General features: G+C 40.0%; 1 pseudogene; it reads right to left on the bottom strand.

The window, feature by feature from the left end:
- Positions 1-12,889: 12,889 nt before the first annotated feature.
- On the bottom strand, positions 12,890-16,445 carry LOC122690439 (annotated as a pseudogene).
- Positions 16,446-21,789: the final 5,344 nt, after the last annotated feature.

The following is a 21,789-nucleotide window of genomic DNA, read 5'->3' as shown; positions in this document are numbered from 1 at the left end:
CTTTTTCTCAAGTGCACATGGAACCTTCTTCAGAATAGATCACATCCTGGGCCATAAATCTGGTCTTGGAAAACTCAAAAAAATTGAAATCATTCCAGTCATCTTTTCTGACCACAGTGCAGTAAGATTAGATCTCAATTACAGGAAAAAAATTGTTAAAAATTCAAACATATGGAGACTAAATAACACGCTTCTGAATAACGAACAAATCATAGAAGAAATCAAAAAAGAAATCAAAGTATGCATAGAAATGAATGAAAATGAAAATACAACAACCCAAAACCTATGGGATACTGTAAAAGCAGTGCTAAGGGGAAGGTTCATAGCATTACAGGCTTACATCAAGAAACAAGAAAAAAGCCAAATAAATAACCTAACTCTACACCTAAAGCAATTAGAGAAGGAAGAAATGAAGAACCCCAGGGTTAGCAGAAGGAAAGAAATCTTAAAAATCAGGGCAGAAATAAATGCAAAAGAAACTAAAGAGACCATAGCAAAAATCAACAAAGCTAAAAGCTGGTTTTTTGAAAAAATAAACAAAATTGACAAACCATTAGCAAGACTCATTAAGAAGCAAAGAGAGAAGAGCCAAATCAACAAAATTGGAAATGAAAATGGAGAGATCACAACAGACAACACTGAAATACAAAGGAACATAAGAGACTACTACCAGCAGCTCTATGCCAATAAAATAGACAACTTGGATGAAATGGACAAATTCTTAGAAAAGTATAACTTTCCAAAACTGAACCAGGAAGAAATAGAAGATCTTAACAGACCCATCACAGGCAAGGAAATCAAAACTGTCATCAAAAATCTTCCAGCAAACAAAAGCCCAGGACCAGATGGCTTCACAGCTGAATTCTACCAAAAATTTAGAGAAGAACTAACACCTATCTTACTCAAACTCTTCCAGAAAAATGCAGAGGAAGGTAAACTTCCAAACTCATTCTATGAGGCCACCATCACCCTAATTCCAAAACCAGACAAAGATGCCACAAAAAAAGAAAACTACAGGCCAATATCACTGATGAACATAGATGCAAAAATCCTTAACAAAATTCTAGCAAACAGAATCCAACAACATATTAAAAAAATCATACACCATGACCAAGTGGGCTTTATCCCAGGAATGCAAGGATTCTTTAATATCCGCAAATCAATCAATGCAATACACCACATTAACAAATTGAAAGATAAAAACCATATGATTATCTCAATAGAGGCAGAGAAAGCCTTTGACAAAATTCAACACCCATTCATGATTAAAACTCTCCAGAAAGCAGGAATAGAAGGAACATACCTCAACATAATAAAAGCTATATATGACAAACCCACAGCAAGTATCACCCTCAATGGTGAAAAATTGGAAGCATTTCCCCTGAAATCAGGAACAAGACAAGGGTGCCCACTCTCACCACTACTATTGAACATAGTGTTGGAAGTTTTGGCCACAGCAATCAGAGCAGAAAAAGAAGTAAAAGGAATCCAGATAGGAAAAGAAGAACTGAAACTCTCGCTGTTTGCAGATGACATGATCCTCTACATAGAAAACCCTAAAGACTCTTCCAGAAAATTACTAGAGCTAATCAATGAATATAGTAAAGTTGCAGGATATAAAATTAACACACAAAAATCCCTTGCATTCCTATATACTAACAATGAAAAAACAGAAAGAGAAATTAAGGAAACAATACCATTCACCATTGCAATGAAAAGAATAAAATACTTAGGAGTATATCGACCTGAAGAAACAAAAGACCTATACATAGAAAACTATAAAACACTGATGAAAGAAATCAAAGAGGACACAAACAGATGGAGAAACATACCGTGTTCATGGATTGGAAGAATCAATATTGTCAAAATGGCTATTCTACCCAAAGCAATCTATAGATTCAATGCAATCCCTATCAAGCTACCAACGGTATTCTTCACAGAACTAGAACAAAGAATTTCACAATTTGTATGGAAATACAAAAAACCTCGAATAGCCAAAGTAATCTTGAAAAAGAAGAGTGGAACTGGAGGAATCAACCTGCCTGACTTCAGACTCTACTACAAAGCCACAGTCATCCAGACAGTGTGGTACTGGCACAAAGACAGAAATATAGACCAATGGAACAGAATAGAAAGCCCAGAGATAAATCCCCGAACCTATGGACACCTTATCTTTGACAAAGGAGGCAAGGATATACAATGGAAAAAAGACAACCTCTTTAACAAGTGGTGCTGGGAAAGCTGGTCAACCACTTGCAAAAGAATGAAACTAGAACACTTTCTAACACCATACACAAAAATAAACTCAAAATGGATTAAAGATCTAAATGTAAGACCAGAAACTATAAAACTCCTAGAGGAGAACATAGGCAAAACACTCTCCGACATGAATCACAGCAGGATCCTCTATGACCCACCTCCCAGAATATTGGAAATAAAAGCAAAACTAAACAAATGGGACCTAATGAAACTTAAAAGCTTTTGCACAACAAAGGAAACTATAAGCAAGGTGAAAAGACAGCCCTCAGATTGGGAGAAAATAATAGCAAATGAAGAAACAGACCAAGGATTAATCTCAAAAATATACAAGCAACTCTTGAAGCTCAATTCCAGAAAAATAATTGACCCAATCAAAAAATGGGCCAGAGAACTAAACAGACATTTCTCCAAAGAAGACATACAGATGGCTAACAAACACATGAAAAGATGCTCAACATCACTCATTATCAGAGAAATGCAAATCAAAACCACAATGAGGTACCATTACATGCCAGTCAGGATGGCTGCTATCCAAAAGTCTACAAGCAATAAATGCTGGAGAGGGTGTGGAGAAAAGGGAACCCTCTTACACTGTTGGTGGGAATGCAAACTAGTACAGCCACAATGGAGAACAGTGTGGAGATTTCTTAAAAGACTGGAAATAGAACTGCCATATGACCCAGCAATCCCACTTCTGGGCATACACACTGAGGAAACCAGATCTGAAAGAGACACATGCACCCCAATGTTCATCGCAGCACTGTTTATAATAGCCAGGACATGGAAGCCACCTAGATGCCCATCAGCAGATGAATGGATAAGGAAGCTGTGGTACATATACACCATGGAATATTACTCAGCCGTTAAAAAGAATTCATTTGAACCAGTTCTAATGAAATGGATGAAACTGGAGCCCATTATACAGAGTGAAGTAAGCCAGAAAGATAAAGACCAATACAGTATACTAACACATATATATGGAATTTAGAAAGATGTTAATGACAACCCTATATGCAAAACAGAAAAAGAGACACAGAAGTACAGAACAGACTTTTGAACTCTGTGGGAGAAGGTGAGGGTGGGATGTTGCGAAAGAACAGCATGTATATTATCTATGGTGAAACAGATCACCAGCCCAGGTTGGATGCATGAGACAAGTGCTCGGGCCTGGTGCACTGGGAAGACCCAGAGGAATCGTGTGGAGAGGGAGGTGGGAGGGGGGATCGGGATGGGGAATACGTGTAAATCTATTGCTGATTCACGTCAATGTATGACAAAACCCACTGAAAAAATAAATTAAAAAAAAAAAAAGAAGGTGACTCAAAAGGACAACTGACTATAAAGATCACTGCCCCCAAGTGATTGAGGAATCTTAAAACTAGAAGTCACCTTAGAGAGCATATAGTCCATACTCTGTTTCAGTTTTACCTTTGAAATTCTATTTTCTGCAGTGTTTAGTGCACTTTTCCATAACATGCTAGTTTCAAACTGACAGCTAGGCAAAGCACACAAACTTCATACTTGAGGAACATCAGTTACCAACAACTAGGTAACCTTTCTCACTTAGGCAGCTATCTTTTATAGTATTGTAATGTACTTCATCTGAACACTATTTTCAAGCAAACTACAGATTTAGACTCCAAGGATTTCTATCATCTTATCCCTTTCCACAACTTTCCCCACTGTAGAAAATTTCCTTAGGTTCTCAGAGCAGTGTAGGCTGACCTCCAATTATTCCTTTAGCAGCCCAAAGACATATAAATGACCAAATGGAAAGAGTACTCCTCAAGGAACCCTACTACTCTAGAGAAAATGTGCAGTTGCTCAGCCAATTCCTGTTCATTGTGTTGTCAAGTCCATAGCCTTGTAGTTACAGTGATCAAATATTCTCAAGATCCATCTCATCTTCCACTGATCCTCAGCCAAAGTTAGCCCTACATCCTAGTGACTATCAAAAAAGCCCTTTTTTATTTTTATTTTTTTGTGGGTTCTAATTTCTTTTTTTTTTCATTTATTTTTATTATTTGGAGGCTAATTACTTTACAATATTGTAGTAGTTTTTGCCATACACTGACATGAATCAGCCATGGTTTACATCTGTTCCCCATCCTGAACCCCCCCTCCCACCCCCCTCCCCATCCTATCCCACTGGGTCATCCCAGTGCACCAGCCCCGAGCACTTGTCTCATGCATTCAACCTGGACTGGTGATCTGTTTCACACTTGATAATATACACGTTTTGATGCTCTTCTCTCAGATCATCCCACCCTCACCTTCTCCCATAGAGTCCAAAAGTCTGTTCTATACATCTGTGTCTCTTTTTCTGTCTTGCATATAGGGTTATCATTACCATCTTTCTAAATTCCATATATATGCATTAGTATACTGTATCGGTGTTTATCTTTCTGGCTTAATTCACTCTGTATAAATCTATGAGGCCACTATCACCCTAATTCCAAAAACGCCCTTTTTTAAACAAGTGAAAATAAAAGAGGATATAAACACGGGACTTCCTATCCACTAAGCACAATTACAAGTGACAAACAAAGAAGAATTTTGAAAGGTAGAACTAGTTAAGGACCCCCAGGATTGCAGGGAAAAAGCAGCAGGGTGCCTTACATCATGCCATTCAACAGAAGAAAGTAACCCATGCCTGGCATTTCCTGACCCCCAACTTAATAGCAGAAGGTAGTGCAAGTAGGCTTACTTCTCCCCTAGATCCCCTGGAGTCTGGCCTACAACACCAGGCCAGCCTAGCACCACAGGAAAGGGGGAACTGATCTTCCCACTGACAATAAGTAGCCAGGAAAAGTGTTCTCCTTTCCTGTAGGCCTAATACCCCCCTCCCTACCAAAAGATACTGGATGCCTGGGTAGCACAGACAGAGATTGCACAACAAAAACCATCTCCACCGGGGTATGAATCACTCTTCATTATCACAGGCTAGAGCCTCCATTTCCCCACTTATAAGCACCAGATGACCTCTCTTCAGGAAGCCCATCTATCTCTTTGGTTAACATCAACTGAGACCAGTGGGACCCCTAGAAGCACAAGATAAACCAAGTAGATGAGACTAGCAATAGAAGGGTTCTGAAAATTACACCTTCATTGAAACTAAAGTTCACAGAAGTATAAGGCCTGCATGTTAAACCTAAATAGAGTGAATACCTGCTAAAGTAAAAAATTTAAATAGGACTCCAAATCTGTTAAAGTAATAGAAAATACATATTCAGGAAACAATAAAAAATTCCCTATTATAATAAGAAAAATGAAAATCATGATCTGAATTTTATTTATTTTACTTTTTTATTATTTTTTATTATTTACTTTAATTAATTTATTTATTTATTTTACTTTACAACATTGTATTGGTTTTGCCATACTTTGACTTGAATCTGCCATGGGTGTACATGTGTTCCCCATCCTGAACCCCCCTCCCACCTCCTTCCCCATCCCATCCCTCTGGATCTTCCCAGTGCACCAGCCCCAAGCATCGTGTATCATGCATCGAACCTGGACTGGTGATTCGTTTCACATATGATAATTTACATATCTCAATGCCATTCTCCCATTTCATCCTGCCCTCACCCTCTGCCAGAGTCCAAAAGACTGTTCAATACATCTGTGTCTCTCTTGCTGTCTCGCATACAGGGTTATCTTTACCAACTTTATAAATTCCATATATATGCATTAGTATACTGTATTGGTGGAGAAGGCCCCACTCCAGTACTCTTGCATGGAAATCCCATGGGCGGAGGAGCCTCGTGGGCTGCAATCCATGGGGTCGCTCAGAGTCGGACATGACTGAGTAACTTCCCTTTCACTCTTCACTTTCATGCATTGGAGAAGGAAATGGCAACCCACTCCAGTGGTCTTGCCTGGAGAATCCCAGGGATGGGGGAGCCTGGTGGGCTGCCATCTATGGGGCTGCACAGAGTCGGACATGACTGATGTAACTTAGCAGCAGCAGCATACTGTATTGGTGTTTTTCTTTCTGGCTTACTTCACTCTGTATAATAGGCTCCAGTTTCATCCACCTCATTAGAACTGATTCATATGTATTATTTTTAATGGCTGAGTAATATTCCATTGTGTATATGTACCACAGCTTCCTTATCCATTCATCTGCTGATGGGCATCTAGGTTGCTTCCATGCCCTGGCTATTATAAACAGTGCTGTGATGAACATTGGGGTACACGTGTCTCTTTCAATTCTGGTTTCCTCAGTGTGTATGCCCAGCAGTGCAATTGCTGGGTCATATGGCAGTTCTATTTCCAGTCTTTTAAGGAATCTCCACACTGTTCTCCATTGTGGCTGTACTAGTTTGCATTCCCACCAACAGTGTAAGAGGGTCCCCTTTTCTCCACACCCTCTCCAGTATTTATTGCTGTGTAGATTTTGGATAGCAGCCATTCTGACTGGCGAGAAATGGTACCTCACTGTGGTTTTGATTTTCATTTCTCTGATAATGAGTGACGTTGAGCATCATTTCATGTGTTTGTTAGCCATCTGTATATCTTCTTTGGAGAAATGCCTGTTTAGTTCTTTGGCCCACTTTTTCATTGGGTCTTTTGTTTTTCTGGAATTGAGCTGCAGAGGTTGCTTGTATATTTTTGAGATTACTTCTTTGTTTGTTGCTTCGTTTCCTATGATTTTCTCCCATTCTGAAGGTTGTCATTTCACTTTCCTTATAGTTTCCTTTGTTGTGCAGAAGCTTTTAAGTTTCATTAGGTCTGATTTGTTTATTTTTGCTTTTATTTCCAATTCACTGGGAGGTGGGTCTTAGAGGATCCTGCTGTGATTCATGTCGGAGAGTGTTTTGCCTATGTTTTCCTCTAGGAGTTTTATAGTTTCTGGTCTTACATTTAGATCTTTAATCCATTTTGAGTTTATTTTTGTGTATGGTGTTAGAAAGTGTTCTGGTTTCATTCTTTTACAAGTGGTTGACCAGCTTTCCCAGTACCACTTGTTAAAGAGATTGTCTTTTCTCCATTATGCATTCTTGCCTCCTTTGTCAAAGATAAGGTGTCCATAAGTGTGTGGATTTATCTCTGGGCTTTCTATTCTGTTCCATTGATCTATATTTCTGTCTTTGTGCCAGTACCATACTCTCTTGATGACTGTGGCTTTGTAGTAGAGACTGATGTCAAGCAGGTTTATTCTTCCAGTTCCATTCTTGTTTCTCAAAATTGCTTTGGCTATTCGAGGTTTTTTGTATTTCCACACAAATTGTGAAATTATTTGTTCTAGTTCTCTGAAAAATACCGTTGGTAGCTTGATAGGGATTGCATTGAATCTATAGATTGCTTTGTGTAGTATACTCATTTTCACTATATTGATTCTTCTGATCCATGAACATGGTATATTTCTCCAACTATTTGTGTCCTCTTTGATTTCTTTCATCAGTGTTTTATAGTTTTCTATGTATAGGTCTTCTGTTTCTTTAGTTAGATTTGTTCCTAAGTATTTTATTCTTTTCATTGCAATGGTGAATGTAATTGTTTCCTTAATTTCTCTGTTTTCTCATTGTTCGTGTATAGAGATGCAAGGGATTTCTGTGTGTTAATTTTATATCCTGCAACCTTACTATACTCATTGATTAGCTCTAGTAATTTTCTGGTGGAGTCTTTAGGGTTTTCCATGTAGAGGATCATGTCATCTCCAAACAGTGAGAGTTTCACTTCTTCTTTTCCAATCTGGATTTCTTTTATTTCTTTTTCTGCTCTGATTGCTGTGGCCAACACTTCCAAAACTATGTTGACTAGTAGTGGTGAGAGTGGGCACCCTTGTCTTGTTCCTGTCTTTAGGGGAAATGCTTTCAATTTTTCACCATTGAGGATAATGTTTGCTGAGGGTTTGTCACATATAGCTTTTATTATGTTGAGGTATGTTCCTTCTATTCCTGCTCTCTGGAGAGTTTTTATCATAAATGGATGTTGAATTTTGTCAAATGCTTTCTCTGCCTCTATTGAGATAATCATATGGTTTTTATTTTTCAATTTGTTAATGTGGTGTATTACATTGATTGATTTGCAGATATTGAAGAATCCTTGCATTCCCTGGGATAAAGCCCACTTGGTCATGAGGTATGATCTTTTCAATATGTTGTTGGATTCTGTTTGCTATAATTTTGTTAAGGATTTTTGCATCTATGTTCATCAGTGATATTGGCCTATAGTTTTCTTTTTTTTGTGGCATCTTTGTCAGGTTTTGGCATTAAGGTGATGGTTGCCTCTTAGAATGAGTTTGGAAGTTTACCTTCCTCTGCAATTTTCTGGAAGAGTTTGAGTAGGCTAGGTGTTAGTTCTTCTCTAAATTTTTGGTAGAATTCAGCTGTGAAGCCGTCTCATCCTGGGCTTTTGTTTGCTGGAAGATTTCTGATTACAGTTTCAATTTCCATGCTTGTGATGGGTCTGTTGAGATTTTCTATTTCTTCCTGGTTCAGTTTTGGAAAGTTGTGCTTTTCTAAGAATTTGTCCATTTCTTCCAAGTTGTCCATTTTATTGGCATATAGTTGCTGACAATAGTCTCTTATGATCCTTTGTATTTTGGTGTTGTCTGTTGTGATCTCTCCATTTTAATTTCTAATTTGGTTGATTTGATTTTTCTCCCTTTGTTTCTTGATGAGTCTGGCTAATGGTTTGTCAATTTTATTTACCTTCTCAAAGAACCAGCTTTTGGTTTTGTTGATTTTTGCTATGGTCTCTTTTGCACTTATTTCTGCCCTAATTTTTAAGATTTGTTTCCTTCTACTAACTCTGGGGTTCATAATTTCTTCCTTTTCAAGTTGCTTTAGGTGTAGAGTTAGGTTATTTATTTGACTTTTTTCTTGTCTCTAGAGGTAAGCTTGTATTGCTATGAACCTTCCCCTTAGCATTGCTTTTACAGTGTCCCATAGGTTTTGGGTTGTTGTGTTTTCATTTTCATTCATTTCTATAGGTATTTTCATTTCTTTTTTTCATTTCTTCTGTGATTTGTTGGTTATTCAGCAGGGTGTTGTTCAGCCTCCATATGTTGGAATTTTTAATAGTTTTTCTACTGTAATTGACATCTAATCTTACTGCATTGTGGTCAGAAAAGATACTTGGAATGATTTCAGTTTTTTTGAATTTACCAAGGCTAGATTTATGGCCCAGAATGTCATCTATCCTAGAGAAGGTTCCATGTGCTCTTGAGAAAAAGGTGAAATTGATTGTTTGGGGGTGAAATGTCCCATAGATATCAATTAGGTCTAACTGGTCCATTGTATCATTTAAAGTTTGTGTTTCCTTGTTAATTTTCTGTTTAGTTGATCTATCCTTAGGTGTGAGTGGAGTATTAAAGTCTCCCACTATTATTGTGTTATTGTTAATTTCCCCATTCATACTTGTTAGCACTTGTCTTACATATTGTGGTGTTCCTATGTTGGATGTATATATATTTATTATTGTTATATCTTCTTCTTGGCTTGATGCTTTGATCATTATGTAGTGTCCTTCTTTGTTTCTTTTCACAGCCTTTGTTTTAAAGTCTATTGTATCTGATATGAGTATTGCTACTCCTGCTTTCTTTTGGTCTCCATTTGTGTGAAATATCTTTTTCCAGCCCTTCACTTTCAGTCTGTATGTGTCCCTTGTTTCGAGGTGGGTCTCTTGTAGACAACATATATAGGGGTCTTGTTTTTGTATCCCTTCAGCCAGTCTTTGTCTTTTGGTTGGGTCATTCAACCCATTTACATTTAAGGTAATTATTGATAAATATGATTCCGTCGCCATTTACTTTATTGTTTTGGGTTCAAGTTTTTACTCCTTTTCTGTGTTTCCTGTCTAGAGAAGATCTTTTAGCATTTGTTGAAGAGCTGGTTTGGTGGTGCTGAATTCTCTCAGCTTTTGCTTGTCTGTAAACCTTTTGATTTCTCCTTCATATTTGAATGAGATCCTTGCTGGGTACAGTAATCTGGGCTGTAGGTTATTTTCTTTCATCACTTTAAGTATGTCCTGCCATTCCCTGTCTGGCCTGAAGAGTTTCTATTGAAAGATCAGCTGTTATCCTTATGGGAGTCCCCTTGTGTGTTATTTGTTGTTTCTCCCTTGCTGCTTTTAATATTTGTTCTTTGTGTTTGATCTTTGTTAATTTGATTCATATGTGTCTTGGGGTGTTTCGCCTTGGGTTTATCCTGTTTGGGACTCTCTGGGTTTCTTGGACTTGGGTGATTATTTCCTTCCCCATTTTAGGGAAGTTTTCAACTATTATCTCCTCCAGTATTTTCTCATGTTCTTTCTTCTTGTCCTCTTCTTCTGGAACTCCTGTGATTCGAATGTTGGGGCATTTAACATTGTCCCAGAGGTCCCTGAGGTTGTCCTCATTTCTTTTAATTCTTTTTTCTTTTTTCCTCTCTGCTTCATTTATTTCTACCATTCTATCTTCTAGCTCACTTATTCTATCTTCTGCCTCCGTTATTCTACTGTTGGTTCCCTGCAGAGTGTTTTTTATCTCATTCATTGCATTATTCATTATTGATTGACTCTTTTTTATTTCTTCTAGGTCTTTGTTAAACCTTTCTTGCATCTTCTCGATCCTTGTCTCCAGGCTATTTTTCTGTAACTCCAATTTGTTTTCAAGATTTTGGATCATTTTCACTATCATTATTCAAAATTCTTTATCAGGTAGATTCCCTATCTCTTCCTCTTTTGTTTGGTTTGATGGGCATTTATCTTGTTCCTTTGGCTGCTGGGTATTTCTCTGCCTTTTCTTCTTATTTATATTGCTGTGTTTGGGGTGGCCTTTCTGTATTCTGGCAATTGGTGGTTCCTCTTTGTTGTGGAGGTTCCTCACTGTGGGTGGGGTTGGACAGGTGGCTTGTCAAGGTTTTCTGGTTAGGGAAGCTTGTGTTGGTGTTCTGGTGGGTGGAGCTGGATTTCTTCTCTCTGGAGTGCAATGAAGTGTCCAGTAATAACTTTTGAGATATCAATGGGTTTGGTGTGACTTTGGTCAGCCTGTATATTGAGGCTCAGGGTTATGTTCCTGTGTTACTGGAGAATTTGTGTGGTATGTCTTGCTCTGGAGCTTGTTGGCCCTTGGGTGGTGCTATGTTTCAGTGTAGGTATGGAGGCGTTTGATGGGCTCCTATCATTTAGTGTTCCCTGGATTCAGGAATTCTCTGGTATTCTCAGGATTTGGACTTAAACCTCCTGCCTCTGGTTTTCAGTCTTATTTTTACTGTAACCTGAAGGCTTCTCCATCTATACAGCACCGATGATAAAACATTTAGGTTAATGATGAAAAGTTTCTCCACAGTGAGGGACACCCGGAGAGGTACACAGAGTTACATGGAGAAGAGAAGGGGGGAAAGGGAGTTAGAGGTGACCAGGAGGAGCAGAGGGGGTATCAAAAGGGGAGAGAGCAAGCTAGCCAGTAATCACTTCCCTATGTGCTCTCCACAGTCTGGACCCCTCAGAGATGTTCATGGAGTTACACGGAAAGGAGAAGAGGGAGGAAGGAGATAGAGGTGGCCAGGAGGATAAAAGGGGGAATCAAAAGGAGAGAGACAGATCCAGCCAGCAATCAGTTCCCTAAGTGTTCTGCACAGCCTGGAACACACAAAAAGATTCACCATGTTGGGTAGAGAAGAAAGGGGGCAGGGGGAGATAAAGGCGACCTGGTGGAGAAAAAGGAGAGTCAAAAGGGGGAGAGAACAATCAGGCCAGTGATCCCGCTCCCAAGTCAAAATGGGTACTGAAGATTGGGTTCTTAAAGGTACAAAGTTGATAACAAATACCAAAAGGCAAAGATTAAAAATCTTGAGTAGAGTTTAGATTCCCTAAAATATAATATTTTAAAAAGTAAAAAACAAACAAACAAACAACAAAAAAGGTCACAGAAATTGTAATATATATTGTATATATATATATATAATATAAATTGTATATATATATATATAAAGTTTGTTTTAAAAATAGGATCTTTTTTTTTTTTGCAAGATAATGCTGCTAAGTCACTTCAGTCATGTCCGACTCTTTGCAACCCCATAGACAGCAACCCACCAGGCTCCGCTGTCCCTGGGATTCTCCAGGCAAGAAGACTGGAGTGGGTTGCCATTTCCTTCTCCAATGCATGAAAGTGAAAAGTGCAAGTGAAGTCGCTCATTTGTGTCCAACTCTTCATGACCCCATGGACTGTAGCCTACCACGCTCCTCCATCCATGGGATTTTCCAGGCAAGACTACTCGAGTGAGTAGTCATTTCCTACTCCAGCAGTGAAAATACATACTTAATGACAAGGAGATAAACCACTGATCAGAAAAACTGAGGAGTGCCACTCCTGTTACCATTCGATATTGAAGTGCTGCCTAAAGATATTTTATAAAGTAAAAAGTGTTTGAAGTTTAATTTTACAAAAATCAACACCATTAAAACCAACATGATTATTTGCTACTCATCCAATCACTCAGGTAACAATATTATGAAAATATGTAAAAAATTCTAGTTTTATAACTACCAGATATGCTAATTCCCATATAGCTAGTATAAATTTGATTGTTAAAAAATAGTTTTGTTTCCTTAAAAGCACTTCGCTCATTTATCATTTAGTATTAGATAGGTATTTGCTATCTTGAAGTACCAAAAAAGTTACAAATAAAAATGGCAATGTCTATACTCTGGGTTTCTTGTTGGGCATATCCTGAAGACTAAACTTTGGAATTTCACCAGAAGGAGCATATGGAATTCTCTTTGAAGACACCTTCTTGCCAGTTGTTTCAATCTGGAAACCAATGGTTTGTAGTTCATTGTGGAGCCCTTCCAGGACACGTAGTCCATCAAAGATAAAGGCTGGTTTCAGCATTTTTTTATGAATGCGTTCATAATCCAGTTCCTTAAACATGTGCCACTTAGTGCAAATAACAACAGCATGGGCACCATCACAAGTTTCATAGGGATCCTTGGAGATGGTCACAAGCCGGGCCACGTGGTGGTCATCCTTTGAAATCCTGGATGAGAAAGATCCACAACTATTTGTTCCCTTGGTAATTTTGGATCATATATATGGAGGTGTGTGCCTTTATCCATCAAATATTTGTTAATATACATACTAGATGACTCTCTTGTATCACCAGTGTCCTTTTTGAAAGCAAACCCCAAAATAGCTATCTTCTTATCTGTCACTGTATTAAACAGACTGTCTATGATCTGGTAAGCAAACCTCCTTCTCTGATAGTCATTCGTGTCTATAACCTGCTGCCAATAATGAGCTACATCAGGCAAATTTAGAGCCTCACAGAGATAAACCAAATTCAGAATATCCTTTTGAAAGCTACTCCCACCAAAACCAACACTGACTTTCAGAAATTTATTTCCAATTCTCTGGTCTATTCCAATGGCTGTTGCCACCTCTTCTACATCAGCTTCTGTTGCTTCACAGAAACCGAGGGCAGAGTCCAGAAGGGCTTGGCTCCCAGGGAATGAATCCTCCACCTTCTCGGGTGGAAGCCTTTAAATATGGGCTCAGGCCAGGGACTCGGGGTACAGCGTCTGGCAGCCCGAGAAGGGTGTGCAGTGAGGAAAGATCAGACGGAGCAGGGCGCAAATGCTGAAGTTGCGACTGTGTGGCCCAGAGTGAGGAGCTGCAAGGTAATAGTAGATTATAAAAACTGAAAATTAAAGGAGTAATGGGGACTTAAAAATAAAAAATAAAAAAGCAAAAAAAAATTTTTTTTTTAATTTAAAAAATGACAGTAGTAAAAATATATCTAAGACTTTCTCTGGAGCTGTTGCGGACAGTGTGGGGTCATTTCATCTCCAGATAGTTCCTTGGTCCGGCTTGTACTTCTCAAGGTCTATAGGCCCCTTCCTACGTAGTTGGGGCTAACTACAGGGTTTTAATCTATTGCACCTGTCACTTCCAAAGCAGTTCCCTCTGTTTATTTTAGCTTCTGTTTGCTGGTCTCTTTAGTGTCTAATTTCCACCCTGCCACAAGGGGGGCAGTGGTGGTCGCCTTTTTTTTTTTTTTTTTTTTAGGCTCGCTTGTTCAGTCTTGCGTTGGGGAGGGAGGAACACTGCACACAACTATCACTGGCGTGTGCTCACAGTGATTCAGCCACACTGGGTTTGCCCCCGCTCACGGCGTGTGTGCTTCCCCAGTCTACACTGCTCAGACTCTAGGTTGCTCTGCTGGGAACTGTCTGATGCAGGCCCTGGTTTACATGTACTTCCCAGGTCTAGCTGCTCAGGTTCAGGTTCTAGGGTACTCCACAAAGGTGCAGACCTGGTTGGGCCTGCGTTTTGCACCCGTCCCAGGTCCAAGCAGCTGAGGTGACCAGGTGCTTGGCACGCATAGTGGCCCCCAGTTGAAGGCTGTGGCTTATCCCCTCCCCTGTTCCAGGCACTCGGTTTTCTGGGTGTACAATGGGCGCGCCTTCTTAGGTGTGCTGTGTGTCTATTCTGAGGAGCTGGTCTCTGGCTGTGACCCTCCCGGCGAATGTCAATCGTCCAGAATCCCAAGAAGTCTTGGTTAGCAGAGAAGTCTGCTTGCGATTTGGTATAGGATGCCTTTCTGGGGCCGAGATTGCCCACTTCTGGCTCTGGCTGCCCTCACCTGCCTGTCTCTGGCGGGGGATGGGCCAGTCTGCAGCCAGCTAGCTCTGCTCAGTCCTTTGTTCTGTGAGCATACCTGGCAGTGGTTAGGGCTTTTCGCGGGATTGCGGGATAGCTGTCCCACAGTCTGTGTTGTTTTCTCAAGCTAGTTCCCTCAGATTGCCCTCAGGGCATTCAGGCCCAGTCCTTATCCTAAGCAATGCCGCCTGCTCCTCCCTGTCCCTCCTCCACTTGCTAGTGGGGGATGCAAGCGTCTGGGCTGTTGCACCGCTGGGAGTTGCTTTTAGGCACGTAATCTGTCGGTTTTAATTATTTATTTATTTTTCCTTCTGGTTATGTTGCCCTCTGAGATTCCAAGGCTCACTACAGACCCGCCGGAGAGAGTGTTTCCTGGTGTTTGGAAACTTCTCTCTTTTTTAAGACTCCCTTCCCAGGATGGATCTCCATCCCTGCCTCTTTTGTCTCTCTTTTTATCTTTTATATTTTGTCCTACCTCCTTTCAAAGACAATGGGCTGCTTTTCTGGGTGTCTGATGTCCTCTGCCAGCATTCAGAAGTTGTTCTGTGGAATTTGCTCAGCGCTCAAATGTTCTTTTGATGAATTTGTGGGGGAGAAAGTGATCTCCCCGTCCTATTCCTCTGCCATCTTAGGGCCGCCCCTCCACAATCTGAATTTTAAAAAAGAGTCAATAGATGGCATCAAAATCAATCAGATTATTCATTATTGGGATTATCCTATGTAAATTTAAAGCAACAAGAATTTTAAACCAAAAAAGAATTCAGTAAGCATTACAAATTCTTTTGAAATACATGAAGACATAGAAAATCTTAGCAAAGAAAGAGAAGTTATAATAAAAACCAAATGGAAATTACGGAACTAGAACATACAATAACAGATTTTTTTAACTCATGAATGGGCTCAATAGTCAATTGTAGTAATTAGCCTCCAACTAATAAAAATAAATGGAAAAAAAATAGTCAATTGTAGATGACAGAAGATAAAATCAGTGAATTTGAGAACATATGAATAGAATTTATGCAACCTGAACAACAGAAGAAATAGTCAGGGGGGGAAAAAAAGAATAGAGTCTCAGGAACTTGTAAGATAAGAGCAAAAGATCCAACATTTGTAACACTGAATCTCAGAAAAGGAGAGAGTACAGCTGAAAATCTCTTAAATTTGTTGAAAGATATAAAACCTTAGAATCAAGAAGCTAAGTAAATCCCAAAGAGGATAAATATAAAGAAATACATGCCAAGACATATCACAAGTAAAATTCTGAAAATATAGGCAAAGGGAAAAACAAATCTTGAAATTTAAAATTGAAGAAGCAATACATCAAGATCTGGGCAATCCTTTATTAATAATCACCATTGCTAGCTGCTGTACCTCAAGATGTGGAAAAAAATTGGCCCCAAAATAATGTCTATCAATATCCCTCACCTCGTATTCACCTTTTACCTCCCACTTCAGAGGCTATTTCCATAATATCCAAAAGATTGTGGAGCAAATATTCTCAGACTTCCTGAGAACTGACAGTCTACCCTAGAAAACATCCATCTCGTCACACAAGATAGAAATCTTCATGTTTGTTCCCAATACTATCTTACCCCATACTTTATGTCCTTAGGCATTTTTCAAGTTATAGATCTTCTACCTCCTCCCCTGAGAATACGATGGATTGATTCATTGGTTTTGTCTAGTAAGATATTTTCTACTTTGTCAGCATATATTCTACCACTCCTTGTCAATTTAATATAATTAATCTTACTTTTCTCTCCTGGTATCACTCCAAATGACTGTTCTGTGTCTCACATTTGTAGGCTATTATCATAGTCCCCTTCTCTTGCTCAGACATTAATCAGTCTCACCATCCCTAGAGATGCAAGCTGCCCCTATCCATTAGGAAGTTCGAGAATCCATTTGAATGATCCCAGTTATTTTTCAATAACTCTCTTGAAATTTCCCCAATTTGCTGACATCTGTTTAAAAACAGGACAGACCTTGGCCTTGCCTGAGCTTCCCAGTGCCATCACAATACCAGAGTCAATAGGACATTTCCAGGACAGCAAAATTAAGGAGCTGCTGAAAAACATTACATTTCGTCCCAATGCTCAAACTACTGCACAATTGCACTCATCTCACAAACTAGTAAAATAATGCTCAAAGTTCTCCAAGCCAGGCTTCAGCAATATATGAACCGTGAACTTCCAGATGTTCAAGCTGGTTTTAGAAAAGGCAGAGGAACCAGAGATCAAATTGCCAACATCTGCTGGATCATTGAAAAAGCAAGAGAGTCCAGAAAAACATCTATTTCTGCTTTATTGACTATGTCAAAGCTTTTGACTGTGTGAATCACAATAAACTCTGAAAAATTCTGAAAGAGATCGGAATACTAGACCACCTGACCCACCTATTGAGAAACCTATATTCAGGTCAGGAAGCAACAGTTAGAACTGGACATGAAACAACAGAGTGGTTCCAAATAGGAAGAGGAGTTTGTCAAGGCTGTATATTGTCACCCTGCTTGTTTAACTTATATGCAGAGTACACCATGAGAAACGCTGGGCTGGAGGAAGCACAAGCTGGAATCAAGATTGCCAGGAGAAATATCAATAACCTCAGATATGCAGATGACACCACCCTTATGGCAGAAAGTGAAGAGGAACTAAAAAGCCTCTTGATGAAAGTGAAAGAGGAGAGTGAAAATGTTGGCTTAAAGCTCAACATTCAGAAAACTAAGATCATGGCATCTGGTCCCATCACTTCATGGCAAGTAGGTGGGGAAACAGTGGAAACAGTGGCTCACTTTATTTTGGGGGGCTCCAAAATCACTGCAGATAGTGATTGCAGCCATGAAATTAAAGGACGCTTACTCCTTGGAAAGAAAGTTATGACCAACCTAGATATCCTATTAAAAAGCAGAGACATTACATTGCCAACAAAAGTCTGTCTAGTCAAGGCTGTGGTTTTTCCAGTGGTCATGTATGGATGTGAGTGCTGGACTGTGAAGAAAGCTGAGCACTGAAAAATTAATGCTTTTGAACTGTGGTGTTGGAGAAGACTCTTGAGAGTCCCTTGGACTGCAAGGAGATCCAACCAGTCCGTCCTCAATATCAGTCATGGGTGTTCATTGGAAAGACTGATGCTGAAGCTGAAACTCCAATACTTTGGCCACCTCATGCAAAGAGTTTACTCATTGGAAAAGACCCTGATGCTGGGGGGTATTGGGGGCAGGAGGAGAAGGGGACGACAGAGGATGAGATGGCTGAATGGCATCACCGACTCGATGGACATGAGTTTGAGTAAACTACGGGAGTTGGTGATGGACAGGGAGGCCTGGCGTGCTGCAACTCATGGGGTCGCAAAGAGTCTGGCTGAGCAACTGAACGAGTGAACTGAACTGATGTGTGTGTGTTATTTGCTTAGTCGTGTCTGACTCTCTATGACCCCATGGACTGTAGCCTGCCAGTTCCCTCTGCCCATGAAATTCTCCAAGCAAGAATACTGGAGTTGGTTGCCATTTCCTTCTCCAGGGGATTTTCCTGACCCAGGGATCGAAGCTGGGTCTCCTGCATTGCAGGCAGATGTTTTACTGTCTGAGCTACCCTTAAGGTCCTGTAATCTTCCTGTGCCTCTATTCATTCTCTGGTTTCTCAGGGGAAAAGTGATTCAGGATCACAATTAGAAAGTTAGTGCAAATTGCCTTTCCTATATTACATTTTATCCTATCACTCTCATGCTACTGCTAGTGCCTTCTGTTGCAGAGGAAATGTATTTATTTTTTTTTAACTGGAGGATACTAGCTTTACAATGTTGTGCTTGTTTCTACCATTCAACAACATAAAACAGTCATAAGTATACATATATTCCTCCTCTTAAGCCTCCCTCCCACTTTATCCCCTATCTCACCCCTCTAGGTCATCACAGAGCACCAGGCTGAGCTCCCTGTGTTATACAACAACTTCCCACTACCTATCTATTTTACACATGGTGCTACTCTCTCAATCCATCCCACCCTCTCCTTTCCCCACTGAAGGGAATAAAGACACAAACACAGAGAACAGACCTGTGGAAATGTATTTATATTGAAGTTCTGGATACTTCAGATGTTATGCCTTCATGGGATACTATATTTTAAAAGAAACAGAGAGAAGGCAATGATAAACCCCAAAAGAATATATGACTAAATTGGCAATTCTAAAAAAGAACTTTGGTCTATCACAAGAAGCAACGTGATGTAAGTGGGAAAGGGTTAGGATGAGAACCTGCCACTAATTTACCCCTTAAGCCCTTAGTACTGACTGTGTGAACTTGAACAAATCATTTCACCTTTCTGGACCTTGGAGGACACTCACTGGTATAAAAGGATTTGGACCAACCAATGTTAAGATTTCTACTAATACTTAAATTCTATAAATTGCCAACAAAGGAGACCTTCCCAACAGGATTCAAATTACAGCACAAAGACATCTTCAATTGCTTACAAACAAAGCTGGTCATAAATACAACTTATCTTCCCCAGCTATGAAAGTGCAAAGTGAGCAATTAATTCTCCCTGGGAGTTTTGGAATAAACTTCATGGAGAATTATTGCATGAAGAGCAATTAGAATATTTTCAGGTGGCAAATGATATAAAGGACATTCCAGCAAAAGAGTAAAATATATGAGATAATATACTAGTATGTTAGAATGTGCCATATCCAACAAATAGTGAGTGTGGGTAAAGCTAGTATATGTATGTGTATGTGCCCAATCATTTCCAACTCTTTGCGACCCCATGGACTATAGCCCATCAGGCTCCTCTGTCCATGGGAGGATTTCCATGGTAAAGGTAAAGGATTACCACTGAGCCACTGGGGTATTCAAGAAATAGGGAATGTGAGTAAAGCTGGTATATGAGAGTAATAGTAAAAGTTGAACCTAATGTAGATTAGGTTCTGACTGTGCAGGGCCTTGAATACAATCCTCAGTGTTAGGTATTAATCCTATATGGTCAACCCCAATGGGTAGCTACTGAGGATTTGTAAACTAAGGAGTGACAGAATCACATCTGTGCTTTAGAACAAAACTTCTGGCTAGACAGTAAAATTTATATTTGAGAACAGCCTGGAGGTATAGAGGCTTGTTGTTATAGAAATCTAAGCAGAAGAATGAGGAAGATAATGGGGCAGAGAAAGGTGGGTGGTACTTTTGTGGGAAAATAATATCAAATTAACCATGTTAACAATTAACATGTTAATCATGTTAACCATGTTTCTAGATCATGAACAAAGCTCTACATTTCTTTCTGCCTCCCACAATGCCCAGTTTGTGGCTAGGCTCACAACAGACATAGGATACACACTTCTCCAAAAGTTGGAGACTCAGGAATTTTTGGTTCTGCTAAGCATTGTAAGCTAGTTGTCACTTGAAGTAACACAGAATTAAGCATGGAGGAGTCTACACAGAGATGCTCTAAGTCAGTCAAAAAGACTGGTTTGGATAACTTTAAGCTCTTATTTTTGATAAGGATTAATTTAACTGACAAGGCAGGACTAGGTTTACAAGGCCTTGCCAGATTTTTGTTCACCTTTCAACCAGAATCTTTGTTTCTTGTGCCATATTATCTGTTGTCACAGTTATCAAAAATTATACCTTAAAGCTTATTTTATTTAACTATTCTCCATCTCATTCTATTATAGGAACCCCCTCATAACATTCCTGATAGGTATTATCAATAGGAACCAATATTGAATAGGTGAGGGACACAGAGAGGAATAAGCATCTGTTTTTCAGGGCACTGCCAGTTTCAAATAGTCTACCCAAATTTTCACATTTGCTCTGATTTTTAGTTTGGAAAATATAGTCACCATAAGTACAAGATATACATGAAAAATGTCACAGAGTAAATAATTAGATCACTGCAATTCATTGCTAGATACAAAATGAATTTAAATAAGGCTGAAGGAGTTAAAGCACAGCACTGGAGTGACTGAGGAGATACCCCACATCTGCTGCTTGACACTGCAGCGACTGTGAGGAGATACCCACATCCAAGGGCAGAGAAGCCCCTGTAAGATGGTAGGTGCTGGAGCGGCGACTATGCGGTGCTGGAGTGACTTTGAGGAGATATCCCATGTCCAGGGGCAAAGGAGAAGCCCCAGTAGGATGGTAGGAGAGGTGAAGTCGCATTTAGAATCAAACCCCATACACACCAGAGACGCTCAGAGGGCTCAAACATGCCTTGTGTGCACCAGGACCCAGAGACCCCACAGAGACTGAAACAGAACTATGTTTGGCTGTCTCCTGAGGAGGTATGGGTCAGCAGTAGACTGCTATGGGAGCAGAGGCTCTGGGTGCAGTAGACATGGGTATGGCACAAGCCCTCTTGGAGGAGGTCGCCATTAACCCACCATAGAGCCACCAGAATTTACACAGGACTGGGGAAACAGACTCTTGGAGGGCACAAGCAGAACCTTGTGCACACTAGGACCCAGGAGAAAGGAGCAGAGACCCCACAAGACAGTGACCCAGACTTGCCTGTGAGTGTCCAGGAGTCTTTGGCAGAGGTGTGGGTCGGCAGTGGACTGCTGCAGGGTTGGGGACACTGAGTGTGGTAGTGCCTGCATGGGACATTTTGAAGGAGGTCACCATTATCTTTATTACCTCCACCATAGTTTGGCCTCAGGTCAAACAACAGGGAGGGGATACAGCCCCGCCCTTCAACATAAAATTGAATTAAATATTTACTGAGAATGGCCCTTCATTGGAAGGACTAATGTTGAAGCTGAAACTCCAATATTTTGGCCATCTGATGCAAAGAGTTGACTCCTTTGAAAAGACCCTGATGCTGGGAAGGATTGAAGGATGAAGGAGAAGGGGAAAACAGAGGATGAGATGGTCAGATGGCATCATAGACTCAATGGACATGAGTTTGAGTAAATTCTGGGAGTTGATGATGGACAAGGAGGCCTGGC

The sequence above is a fragment of the Cervus elaphus genome, chromosome X (genome assembly GCF_910594005.1).
Source record: "Cervus elaphus chromosome X, mCerEla1.1, whole genome shotgun sequence".
NCBI classification, from domain to species: Eukaryota; Metazoa; Chordata; class Mammalia; order Artiodactyla; family Cervidae; genus Cervus; species Cervus elaphus.
The sequence above is the reverse complement of the archived record's forward strand: the minus strand, read 5'-3'. Positions and strand labels throughout refer to the sequence as shown.